Here is a 12,589-nt window from a genome sequence, read left to right on the forward strand (position 1 = left end):
AAGCTTGAGCCATTGATTCCCATTAAAGAAAAAACACAAAAAAATTGGGAACTTTGAGGACATGAGGTCACTGACAAAGGCTTTCAAGCTACAGAAATCATTAAGACACATTTCCAGCCTTTGAGCTGCTCACCACCCAGAGATGAAGGCAGGCAAGTTACTGACTGCAAGTCAGCATTTTCCATGCTGACGGGACAGTGAGTAAAATTCGGTGGAAGGTAAAGGAGAGAGTTCCTGAGGGCCCAGAGGGGCTGAGGCTGGCTTCGCAGGAAGGGAGACAGGAAGGAGGGAGAAGAGCTCCCCAGGAAGAAGAGCAGAGAGCATTCTGGAAAGGGCAAGGGTGGAGGTGACACCGCCTGACCCGGGGGCTTGGGCTGACCACAGGAGGGAGTGGTTCTTCAGCTCTGTTCTTTCTTGACTTCCCCCAAGCTCACTGCCTGCAACAGAAAAGACTGACATCTCAGGCAGAAAGTTCTAGCTTTGGATGTTCAGCAACCTGATGGACACACCATTTTCTCCCGTTTTCCCAGCAGGATCAAGGAGAGGGTGGCCTGGCTAGAAGAAATTCTGCATCTTTAAAAAGCTTGAACAACTGGGGAGGGAGAAGATGACTCTTAACAAGTACGTGTCCAGCCAGGGCAACAGAGATCTGTAGTCATCAGCAGAGAACTCGGTTGAGCGATGCAAACAAGCCTTTGTATCTGGCGAGGGGAGTCTCATTCTGCACAGCAGCATCGGCTTAGCCTCCGCCAGGCAGAGAGCAGTGGCTGAAATCCATCTCTTGTCTGTCACCAGGCTGTGAACCGACAGGGGCCTCCCCCGAGTAGAGCACCTTGTCCTAAGTAACATAAGTGCTCTATATGGACGAGCTAGCACCCAGAACATGGCCCTGGAACTAGGAGCCCTGTGTTCTAATCCCACTGTGGGACCCAGAAGGTACTGCCCTAACTACTTCCAGAGAAGTGGCTCTACTTCTCCATCATCTTATGAAACACAGCGTGGCCCAGTGGGTGAGAGGAAGTGTGACAAAATGCCCTGGAGTTGGTATCAGATGAGTGACCCAAGGAAACCCCAGGGACCAGCTCTGTGATGGTGGACAAGTCACCCAACCCTTCCGAGCCCAAGTGTCCTAGCTGTAAAAGGCAGATGAGCACTGCTCTCCATGCTTGCCTGAGCTGCTGTGGCGATCAGATAAGTTAATCGATACCCATAGCCTGTGGACACTCCCAAGACAGTCATGTTTATATAAAAGAATCCAGGAGTGGGAGTCTGGTGACCCCACCCATCCACTCAAGGACCATGCGAGAAGCTACTGCTGAGGCCAGGTGACATCCTCTCCAATGTCCTCCCCCAGCTTCACTTGAGGACTCTGAGAGCATGTGGCCCAGCTGCTGCTGACCTGCTGGGGGGCCCCTTCCTCTCCTCCAGCTTCAGTTCCAACTAGAAAATGGCAGAGAGGGATGAGATGATCCCGGATGCCCCATCAAGCGCTGACCTTCTGTGCAGCTACGGTGCTGTACATCATGATCTCTGTGGTGCAACTGTTCCAACACTCAGATCTCCTTGGTCCTCACTGAGGAGGTAAAACGAGGTTGCTCAGTCACTCAGTCGTGTCTGACTCTTTGTGACCTCATGAACTGTCGCCTGCCAGTCTCCACTGTCCATGGGATACCCCAGGCAAGGATACTGAGTGGGTTGCCATTTCCTACTTCAAACTGAGGCTGAGGAAGGTCCAAAATGGTGAAACTGCATCATGTTTGCATTTAACTTGTGGGTAGTCAGCTCTATGCACTAAATAATTAGTAATAATATTGGTATGATGAAAATAGAGAAATGTTTTGAATCAAATGCCTATAACTACAAGCCATCTATTTCTCTTTCATGTTCAACCAGAAAAAAAAAAACAAAAAACAAAAGAACAGGGATCTTCTCCAACGTCAGAGTAAAAGTTTAGCTTTGAAAGGTCATATTCTACACAACTGTGTGCTTCCCTGGTGGCTCGGACACTAAAGAATCTGTCTGCAACGCAGGAAACCCAGGCTCGATCCCTGGGTTGCAAAGACCTGCTGGAAAGGGGAATGGCAACCCACTCCATATTCTTGCCTGGAGAATTCCATGGACTGAGGAGCCCGGAAGGCTACATTCCATGGGTCACAAAGAGTCAGACATGACTGAGCAACTAACACATGCCACACCACACACATTCTATACAACTGTACCAACTGGACACTTACAGATTTTCAAGATCTGTATAGGCTGTATATGATTTTTACTCAAGATATCAGAGCCGAACCTACCTCCAATACTGCAAGATTCAGAGTAATGGTAGTACTACATTCAGTACTGGAGTAATACTAGTACTAGGTTCAGTACTAGAGTAATACATGGATTCTTTACTGGCTGAGCCACCAGGGAAGCCCCGTGATTAAAAATTACTTAGCAGAATAATTAACAATGCAGTAAGTGCCCACATCTGATTTAAAAGTTTTGTTTAAAGTAAGCTACAAAATAGTACCTATCATAAGTGCCATTTTTGTTTTTTAAATGTGTAAATAATTATATGTTGTAGGACTGTGTTTGTAAAAACTCAGAGTAGAAAGGTGGAAACACTCTGAACAATGTGAGTGTCTCTCTCTGTGTACTGAGGCTTGCTGTGATTCCATTTCTCTCCTTTGGCTGGTCTGCTTTTAGTAATAATTCTTATGCCTCTGCAATCCAAGTTGTAAGTCGACGATTCGTCTAAGAAGTTGCTGGGAAGAATCTTCAGAGGGTTCCAGAAGAACAGCAGTGGCTGGCTCTGGAGGCCCCATGACCCCGCTTCCCCTCTCTCAACTGCTAACATATGTTGGCGCTCTCTGGGGCTTGTGATGTCACCCGGCGGGCCGGCCCACCACTGTGGTTATGATGTCATCTGCTGTCTGGCTGTGTGGGTCTGTGGCCATAAAGTGGCTGGAGAGGGGCTGTCCCTGGAGGCGGTCCCTTTGTCTCCTGCACGCAAGCTACCCCCACAACTCAGTCTACAGGAATGTGCCACCATAGCCCAAGAAGCTCTGGGGCTGCAAAAGGGAAGATGGCTAAGTCTGGGGACGTGGGGATTTTGGCCTTAAGCTTCTACTTGCATGGAGGCTGAAATGCCTAGGCCCTCCCTGGTCATCCTAGCCTGCCTACCTCCTTCTGCTCCATCTCTGAGAGGGCCCATCTCATAACTGTATCTACTGGACTTTGCAGGAGGTTTTCAAGGTCAGCTTTGATGATTCTCTAGCATTCTCAGCATTCCATGCTCACTGTGAACTTTGCCCCATGATAGGCCCTCTGGCCAGCAGCAGCCTCTGGTACCCCAACATGGTTAGTATCAGCCCATCCTTTAAAGAGCCAACTGCAAAGTCCCCTCTCCTCCTGCCACAGGGAGGCTGCCAGGTGCAGACATTCACAGCTTGAGCCCTTGTGCCAGACTTCTAGGTCCAAGTCCCTCTTACCAAGTATGGACTTCGGCAGGATTTCTCATTCCTCTGGATTTTGGTGAAATGGGTTTTTCACTGCTCAATTTGCATGAGAAGGAAAAGAGGAATTTCATGTATGATCCTGGCAGAGCTCGGCTTTGGTCAGGGTTACTGTTTGCTGTGGCACGTGACAAATAATCTTCTTTTGTGTCTCACAGCAGCTCCTCCTGGACATTTCTGGAACCTCTGGCACCTTATATAAACCCTGCCAATTTCCTTTCTCATCAGTAAAAGGGGGATGGAAGTAACGATTAAGTCAGGATAAGTATCTACTGTTAGGGGTTTCCTTCATGGCTCAGATGGTAAAGCATATGCTTGCCATTCAGGAGACCCAGATTCAATCCCTGGATGAGGAAGATCCTCTGGAGAAGGGAACGGAAACTAACTCCAGCATTCTTGCCTGGAGAATCCCATTGACAGAGGACTAAAGTTCATGGGGTTGCAAAGAGTTCAGACATGACTGAGTGACTAACACACACACACGTGCACACACACGTAAACACACATGTGCACACACACGCATGCATGCACACGCACACGTGCACACACACACACACATGCACACACACACACATCTAATGTTGAAACTGGAAACAATCTCAGAGAGGGACAGCTGGTCTACCTTCTCTCCCAGGCACTTGGAGATCTTTATTAATAAAAAGGGAGGTCACTGAAAGACCAGGCAGTGTTTCTGGGTCTTTCTGGTCCAGCTGACTGAGTTTGCCATGTCTTATTCTAAACCATTAGGCACCCAAATCTTTGAACCAGTTTCAGCCCCTGCGAGCAAGAAAAGGGGTGAGAAGAGAGGAAAACGGTTGGTGACTTTTACCTTAGTGGCGTGAGAGACCACAACTAAAGGATTTTTGCCCCAACGTGTTGGGCATGATGTACTTAAGATAGCGAAGTTCAAGATGGAAGTACCGATAAGCTGTCTTCCCAGCAAAGTTTCCTCCACCTGCTCCCTGTCTCTACTTTTCCCCCAACTCATTAATCTGCACCTGTCTGCATGACCCATCAAACAGATGCAAAGTGTTACAGAGTTGGAAGGAGTGCCATCAATGAGAAGGATTTCAGGACGTTAGTGCATCATGGGGCTCGTGAAATCTTTAGGGAAAAATGACTTTGTTTGGAACATTACTTGATTCCTATTGTATAGAATATGTTTAGTTCCAATAAAATTCCCCCAAGATTCTCCCAGCCAGAAGATCTTGGCCTTAATTTATCCTGCCTGGTACCCTAGGGGCCCAAGGTCTAACGGTCCATGGGCCTTGGTAGCCATACAATAAGCTATCTTGAAGGGTGATATGACGTTTTTAGGAAGAGAGGGGTGTGGGAGCTACAAGCATGGGGCCTGGATCTCAGCAAACACACAAATGGTAGCAATGGTTGTACTTCCAGTATGCTTGGTAAATGTTTATGGTAGCCAAGGGGTTTAGTTTCTGACTTCTTCATGACCTGGAGGCACTGTGCATTGGTCTTCTATTGCTGGCATAGCAAATCGGCTTAAAACAATACAGATTTATTTTATCACAGTCTCTGTAGGTCAGAGGTCTGCCACAGTCACCCCAGGCTAAAATCAAGGTGTCATTGGGGCTGCATTTCTTGCTGGAGGCGCTGGGGAGGACTTCACTTCAAGCTCCTTCTGGTTGTTTGCAGGATCCTAGATCCTTGTGGTTGTAAAATTGAAGTCCTTGCTGGCTGTCAGTTGGTAGGGGGGCACCCTTAGTTCCAGAGGCCTCTGTCTGGTGGTCCTTGTATGCACTGCATCTCAGAGACATTGAATCCTTCTCATGCCTGGAATCTCCAAGCCCTCTCTTTCTGCAGCATCTCTACTGCCCCTGGCTAGAAAAAGTTCTCAGTTTTTAAGGGATCAGGTGACTAGATTGGCCTTCACCCCAACTGGATACTCTAGAAATCTTCTTGTATTAAGGCCCCTACCCTTAATCACATCTGCAAAGCCCCTTTTGGCATATAACAACCTATTCATGGAGTCCTGGTACCAGGGCATGGCTATGTTTGCAGGGCCATTATTCAATCTACTATAGCCCTCAGTGAGTTCTGTGCCAACATAAGAATTCTGTCTGATATGGTGAACTCTGAGTTTTCCTTTATTCCTCTGAGCACTCCTTGTACTGGGAGCTTTCTGAGTGCTTGGGATGTGAAACGGAATTGATAATACTACCAAGAGGACCGAGAAAAAGAACCTGACTTCTGTTGAGCATCTATGATGTGTCACGTGACTTCCTGCACTTTCTCTAATGATCAAGAGCATCCCATTGTACAGATGAGAAAGCTGGGGTTGAAGGGTTCAACAATGCATCCAAGGCCATCCAGCTTATATGCTGCACAGTTAGGACTCACCTGCCCATTCCTTCTGGGCCCTCCAGGTTCTAGACCCTCCAGTCTATAGAGGGGAAGCATCACATCTGCTGGGACCAAGCCCTGGACCCTCCCCACCAGAGGCCACTTCCTTCTTCCCTAGAGTGTGAGGCTGTCTGCCTTTGTGACCTCCCTGAGTGACCCTGGGGTTTTCCCAGGGCAGTTGGAACGGGGAGCCAGCGCCCAGAGTTCTTACACAGAACCAAGAGGGGAGACTATGGTGCTGGGTGGGCTCTGGGCCCTAAAGTCTCCTCTGGCCAAATTTACATGTTCTTGACTACCCAGGTGTGCATCTTCCTCTTTTTGATGAGCCAGTATATTTATAACTCATCCTTCAAAGGGTAATGAGCGGTTGGCTTCAGACTACAGTCTTGTAGAGAACCAGGAACAAATTAGGTGTTAATACATGCTATTGAACTAAGTGAGAAGCGCCATGGCAAAAAGGCAGAAAAATGGAAATGAAAAGCCCCGCATTATAAGAGTCATTCACCTCTAGTTACTAATTATTCCTAATTATGACAATCGCCTCTTGATCAGCTGCTGCATACAGAAGCTTTTAGGTGCCATTGATAGCCGTGAACTTATTTACTCTTCATGGGGCTCCTGAGAGGTGTAGATATGGGATTTCATCACTAACTCTGGAGGCGTTCAGTGATGTTAAGTAACCTGCTCTAGGACACAGATCTGGCAAGGCACAGAGTCTGGATTCAAAGAGGCAGGTGTGCCCTCTGCCAACTCACAGCCAACCAGGCCTTTAGGTCCTTTAGCCAACCAGGCAGCGAGACCAACAGGGCCTTTAGGTCCCTGGTTTTATTGTAGTCTCACAACTCCTGTGTTATTGCTCATTTTCTTCCCCTATTTTACAGTGAAATAAACCAAGCTTCAGAGACGTCAGGGGCCCTGCGCTAGAAGGGCCAATGGAAAGAGGAAAGAATAGTGGCTTCAGCTTTGGTGTTTCTATTCTGCACTGTCCTGCTCTGAGACCACATCGCTCCAGACACTGGGCTGGTGTCTGAGGTCACGCTGAGTTTTCCACCATGGAGCAGGCTGGGAACTCTGCTGCTGGGGGTAGAGAGGGGCCTGTCTTTTTTGTCCTGGTTTGCACTTTTTTCTTCCTCACTCTTCCCCCAGCTCCTCCAGGACTGGCTCGTGCATTAGAGACACACAGAAATGCCATGTCCTCACGGAGGGCCTCTGGCCAGGCACACTGCTGGACTAGAGGCTGCTTGGGGACAGTGGAACAGAGGCGAGGGAGGAAGGTGAAGGTCCATTCAGAGGGAGGGGAGATCCAATAAATTCTAGTTTGAATATAAAGAAACAAAGAGGAAGAGAAGATGCCAGGGGTTATCTCAGAGAAGGACCAGCAGGCAAAGGCCTGGGACAGACTCTGGGTCCCACCTCCCCTTTCAAGGTGGCCCACAGCCCTGTCCAGGCAGCACATTGGCAGAGCCTCAGACACTGGTCACTGCACCCATTCTCATTGGTAAAGCCCCCTCACTTGTCTGTTTCCCAGCCTTGACTCACTTTCCATCCTCGGAAAGGCCCAGAAGTTTGGTTCACACGGGCACGATCGGGACAGGGGTTCCCAGCTCGACATTCAAGCCTTGCTCCAGGGTTGGAGGCTGAGCACTTGGTTGGAGGGTAGAGGCAGAACCATTGAGGGTGGGGGCAGGTAGGTAGCCCTGGAGTCCTGGGCAGATGGGAAGCTGATGGGCAAGGGATTCAGAAGGGACCTGGGGCTCCCCTCGCAAGTGAAGAGCTGCCCGGGCTGGACGGAGGCAGCTCCTGAAGTTGTGAGCTCACCAGCTCACCAGATGTTGTCGTGCTTTGAGGGCTCCGGTATGACAGCTTGTAACCAGCTGTGCTTTACTCCTGCAGGGGATGGAGGGGGGCCTGCCTAGAACACCATCCCCACCCAGCCAAGCTGTCTGTGCCAGGCTTACTTTATTCATCCTTCGTACTCAGCCTGGGGCCACCTTCCTGGAGAACATTCTGCTGTCTGACTTAGACGCCCTCTCTGGCTCCTACGGCCACTGTTTTGTCTCTATTATCATAATCGTTGCCTTCAATTGAGATTTTGCTTACTTGTCTGAGCTCCTCTAGGCTTGGAGCTCCTCAAGCATTGAGACTGTTTATCTTTTTGCTTTATCTGACCCATTGTAGGGAATGAACTGAACAGAAGCATTTATCAGGCATGAATACATCTTCCAGTGATTGTCTATCCGTTTCTAATTATGCAGAACGGCGGTTTCTCTGGCCTCACAGGAGCCTCACAGCCCTGCCAGCAGAGTGATGACTTGTCCACATTTCCCAGATGCAGCTCAGGCCCCGATTGGTGGAGGGGTTTGGCTCATTCTGTGGGAGAGTTGCTGAGTCAGCACGCAGACTCCCATCTGAATCTGAAAGCCATGTATCATCCTTAAGGCAGTGATACCCAAACCTGGCTGAGATCCATTAAGGAGGATGTAAGAATACACACATTCCGGGAAGGTACTAAAAAAAGAAAAACAAAAAGGAAGATGGAGGGAGGGAAGATGGAAAGAACGGAGGGAGGAAGAGAAGGGAGAAACAGGGGAAAGAGATTGTAAATGCTGAATAAAGCAAGAGGCTAATGTTATGGTCTAAACAGAAATCGCTCTAAAACATAGCATGATTTTAAGGAACTGATAGAGTCTCATAAAAGAGAAGCTATTTGATCATGAGGCTGGGCATAATACTCTTGAAATGCCCAGGGGCTGCATCACAGACCAAACATGTATTTCTAACTCATGACTTGGCCTCAAACAGTGTCTGTCAAGTCTTAACCGGGTAAATGATGTGAACTGTGGGAACCACCCCTAGGGAACAAAGCACGGTCGGCTCTGTGAGGCCGAAGGACAAAATGAATCTCAGGGCATGGACAGCGAGACAGAAGAAAAGGAGGAGGGAGTGTCAGGAAAAAGCACGCTCATCGTTTACATAGCAAGCTAGCAGTTGTTAGAAAATGGACGGCAGAAGAGGAAAAAAGATCTTGTTCAGAATCACAAAAGTATCTAAAAGAAGAAATAAGAATTGCACTGTTACTGAGCTTGTGGAGGTCTGTGAGGGGAGGCTGGGTGAGGCGAAGTATGCTAAACCTTCATCTTTCTCAACAGGAAATCAACAGTCCTAGTATGAAGCTGATAAATCACAAATACACACCACAGTATGTAAAACAGACAGCTAGTGGAAGTTGCTGTACAGCACAGAGCGCTCAGCTGGGTGCTCGGTGATGACCTCGACGGGAGGGATGGGGGAGGGAGAGGCTCAGCAGGGAGGGGATATATGTATAGGTACAGCTGATTCACTGTTGTTGCACAGCAGGAACTAACACAGCATTGTAAAGCAATCATGCTCCAACAATAGAATAAAATATTCTTGGAAAAGAAATAAAATAAGCAGGCTGTAAACATATGGCTAAAAAATAAAAAAGACATTGTCTAGAATCACGGGGGAGACCAAACTAAAGTGAAACTGAGACGAAGTTGGGAAAATGGACTTATGGCAGACTGGGGACCAAGGGAGGGCGTTCCTTAAGCACCCAGTATTTCTTAGATTTAGGAGCCCCCGAGACCTCTGCAACCTCGAATATTTGGAAACAGGAACCTCAGGTCATTATCGAACACTGTCCAGAGCCATTTTGGACAAATTGCCTGATGGCCTGGAGTGATCTGGGAGGAGCAGGGAAGCCAGGAGTCCCTGAGTACCGACAATCTGGGCCCCCGCAGCTCGCAGCTGTGTTTCAACTTCCCTTTGAGAAGGTTCCTCACCTCACCCCCTTGTCCGTACGGGTTGCTTCCAGCTCTGACGGAAGCTGACTCAGGCCAGCGCAGGGCTCCCGGGAAATGTCGTCACTTCCCTTCCTGATTCCTGCTGTGCTGACCCCCAAGGTCACGCTGGGCCTCAGGGGGAGGTGCTGCCCCCTTCACCTCCTGACTCCTGGGTGACCCTCGCCTTGATGTCGAGCATTCTGGGGCCTTCCTGTCCTTGGCAGAGAAGGAGAAAGTTTGTGACGTCTTCATGGTTGCCCTGACCCACGTCAAGCTGGCCCAGCCTATCTGGGAACAGACAAGGACTGGCAGAGGCATCTGTGTGGTGCAGGAAAAAGTGCTGGAATGGGAACTGGGCCCGATGGGGTGAGTGTAGCTTGGCCCCTTCCTTGTAATGCGGGCTCAGGCCTCCTCCAGCTCAAACGATGTAACTACCATATGTGTCTCTTTGGCCAGGCATTTTTTTGAGAGCTGTCTCAGGGCAGGACCAAGACGGCCTGGTCCTTGAACCATCTGTTTCCTCATTCCTGGCTTCCTAACGGGCTGACTTATACATAGCAGGTGCCCTGAGTCGATGGTTAACTCTCCGGGCTCTGGGGACATCGCATTAGTGTTTTCTGCTGGTGTACACAGCACCTCCATCAGCAGGGTGAACCTGCAGACTAGGTGTTATGATAATGACAGGATGTTCAAATGGGATGTTTTCTATCTCAGCTTTCAGAGGCTGAGAATGAGTAGCAGGTGGCATCCGGTGCCAGGCCCTATGTGCAGGGCTGACAAACGGGGTGGTCCGGGTGGGCTCTGTGAGCATGAGTCCATTGCCCACCCCGACCTTGTTGGAGAAAGTGAATGCTCCATTTTCTGAGCTATTGATGCTGAATTGGGGGTTTTGATATTGGACAGCTGAGAACTTAGGGAAAACAACAAGCTGTGTCTGAGCTTTGTTCCAAGAAGGATAAAACCTAGCTCTGAACAAGTGCAGTAATATGTTACTTTTCTGTGGTTGCTGTAACAAATCAGCACATGTTTATGGACTTAAAACTACATGAATTTATTATCTTACAGTTCTACAGATAAGAAACTGACATACGTCTCAGGAGGCTAACTGAGCGTCAGCAGGCTCATTCCTTTCTAGAGGTTGTGGGGAAGAATCCATTACCTGCTTTTTCCAGTTTCCAGAGGCCACTCACATTCCTGGGCTCATAACCCCTTCCTCCATCTTCAGAGGGGCTTCCCAGGTGGCTCAGTGGTAAAGGAATCCACCTGCCAATGCAGGAGATGCAGGAGATATGGGTTCAACCCCTGAGACAGGATAATTGCCCAGGAAATGGCAATCCGCTTCAGTATTCTTGTCTGAAAAACTCCATGGGCAGAGGGGCCTGGCAGGCTACAGGTCGCAAGAGTCGGACACAACTTAGCAGCTAAAAACAACAAAAACCAAAACCACCTTGGGTGTCCCAGGTGGTACTAGTAGTAAAGAATCCACCTGCCCAATGTATAAGATGCAAGAGATGAGATTAGATTCCTGGGTTAGGAAGTTCCCCTGGGGTAGGAAATGGCAGCCCACGCCAGTATTTTTGCCTGGAAAATCCCATGGACAGAGGAGCCTGGAGGGCTACAGTCCAGGGGGTCTGGTAGAGTCAGCAAGGAGTCAGACATAACTGAGTGCCTGAGCAATGCAAAATGTGGATATGAACTTATTTGGAAATATGGGACTTGCATATGTAATCATGGATCTCAATATAAGATCATTTCGGATTTAGAGTGTCCTTGTAAGAGAAAGGAGAGGCAGGTTTGATGTGCAGAGAAGTCCGTGTGAGGACAGAGGCAGAGATGGCAGGGAGCCCTCAGTCATTAGTCACCAGAAGCTGGGGGAGGACCATGAAATGGATTATCCTTCAGGGCCTTAGAGACAGTGGCTCGGCTAGCCCCTTTGTGTTGGATTCTGGCTTCTAGAACTGAAATCATTCACTGCTGCTGCTTTAATACTACCCGCCTGACCCTTTACATAGAGTGTTACAGCAGCCACAGGGAGCAAACAGAGATCTCATCCACTGCCACCTCTGGATCCCCCAGGAGACCCAAACAAGGCCTGGAAGGGCAGAGCACGCCTCCTGGGGCTGTGTCGCCTGCCCCTGCCCCCTGTCTGAGCCCCCAGGCCTGGTAACCTGCTCCTGAATTAAGGGTACCTGGATCCACCAGGGCCATGACCCCGACACTGGGGCAGTTGGACTCATTGGATTTCATAGTCCACGCTGGACTGAGGAAGTAAAGAGGTGCTTCAGGCCAACTCCAACCCTGGGCCAAGAAAGAATGGCTCCAAGGGTGAGAGGGCAGGATCAACTCTCATGGTCTTGGGAGCAAAGCTAATTTTGTGGCAGAGTGACAGCTGTCTACTCAACAACTATCTCTCCACTTGTCTCAGCTAACTGCACCCCAGCTTTGCTGGAACAGCAACATCTCCTATTATAGGAAACAAGTCATGCCTAGTCTAATCAGATCATGGTAAGCCCATTCCCTACTGTCTAAAAGTCTAAAGTAACTGGTCTAAAAGTGAGAACACAATTCCATTATGGACAATGAGATGTAGAGGGAAATCTGCTAGGAATTTCCAGGAAAGATTTTCCTCCAAAAAAAGAAAAAAGCACTTGAAGGCGAGGCCCTTGGTACTCTGTCCTGCTTACTTCCAGCATGAGATGCTGTCAGGAGGGGATGTGATGTCTGGAGCTGTGGCAGCTATATTGTGTTAGTGAAGTGAACCATCATCCATGGACTAAAGATGGCAAAGAGGAAGGCTACACAGAGTCTGGGTCCTTGATGGTACCACTGAGCCATTGGTCAATCTTGGGACTACTTGCCTCTGGAAGTATCCTTTAGTTAAAGCATTGTAGTTGGGTACTTGTTTACTTATATAGAACCATC

The sequence above is a fragment of the Bubalus kerabau genome, chromosome 14 (genome assembly GCF_029407905.1).
Source record: "Bubalus kerabau isolate K-KA32 ecotype Philippines breed swamp buffalo chromosome 14, PCC_UOA_SB_1v2, whole genome shotgun sequence".
In the NCBI taxonomy this organism is placed as follows: domain Eukaryota; kingdom Metazoa; phylum Chordata; class Mammalia; order Artiodactyla; family Bovidae; genus Bubalus; species Bubalus kerabau.